This window comes from Psammomys obesus, unplaced genomic scaffold (assembly GCF_907164565.1).
Source record: "Psammomys obesus unplaced genomic scaffold, mPsaObe1.curated_primary_1811, whole genome shotgun sequence".
NCBI classification, from domain to species: Eukaryota; Metazoa; Chordata; class Mammalia; order Rodentia; family Muridae; genus Psammomys; species Psammomys obesus.
In genome coordinates, this window is record NW_026590062.1 from 20,886,815 (window position 1) to 20,887,925 (window position 1,111).

Below are 1,111 nucleotides of genomic sequence, written 5' to 3' on the forward strand. Positions count from 1 at the left end.
TGGAAATGAAAGACAGTCTACCAGAATGTATGAGGTCCTTTGGCAAGGTTCTGTGTGTGGATTCATGCTTCAGAACAGGAATAATGAATATACAGGACAAAGGGGATTTAATAGACTGGCTTACATGATGTGGGCTGTGTAGTCCAGCAATGAAACTTTATGACAGGGCAGAGAAAACAGTAGCTACTCATTTCAGTATGACTGTATGCCTCAACTGTCCAAACTTGGTGACTGAAGGACTGAGAAATTCTGGAGAGGCATTGGCCTTCATTTCTCATTGGAAGGACGAAGAAGCTAGGTCTTAATGCCAGTGAAGGATGGTGGCGGCAGCAGCAGCAGCAGCAAGATAGATGCACTCACCAGCAGGGAAAGAAGGTAGACAAGCCAAAAGCAATAGATTCTCCCTGGAACTCCTTACATCTGAGCTGTAATTAAAAGGTGCTAATCACCCTAATTTCCCTTCAGTTAATTCTTCCAGCAAATGTCCTCATAGAACTGACCTGAGATGTGTCTCACAGTTGACTCCAGATCCAATCAAGTCAACAACATTACTAACCAGAAAACTTAGCAATTGACTTCTGAACAGTAAAACATAATTTAGCTAACTGATGTGAGCTTCCAGTCCAACGTCAGATGAAGTGACCTCTATAGCTCTCTTGTGAGGGTGCATGAAATGATGGACCATACATTGGAACAAATTGTTCACATCACAACCAGTAACATAGAAATAAGTGCCTTCCAGGGACATACTCCAAACCCAAGACCCTCCACTAAGCCACACATTCCAGCTGAAGACCTGGGTTCAGATCCTCAGCAGGCACATAACAACAAACAAACAACACCAAAACAGGAATATTAGCTCATGCCTGTGACCTCTGGCTCTGAGTAAAGAGAGACAGGAAGTTCTCTGGGTTTGGGGGGGCTTGCTGGCCAGCCAGTTCAGCCAGTCAGTTACCTCCAGTTTAAGTGAGAGATCCTATCTGAAAAATAAGTTGGAGAGTGATTAAGGAAGACACACAGCATTGACCTTTGCTCCCTACATGCACACACGCATGGACGCCCAAACACACACACACACACACACACACACACACACACACACACACACACA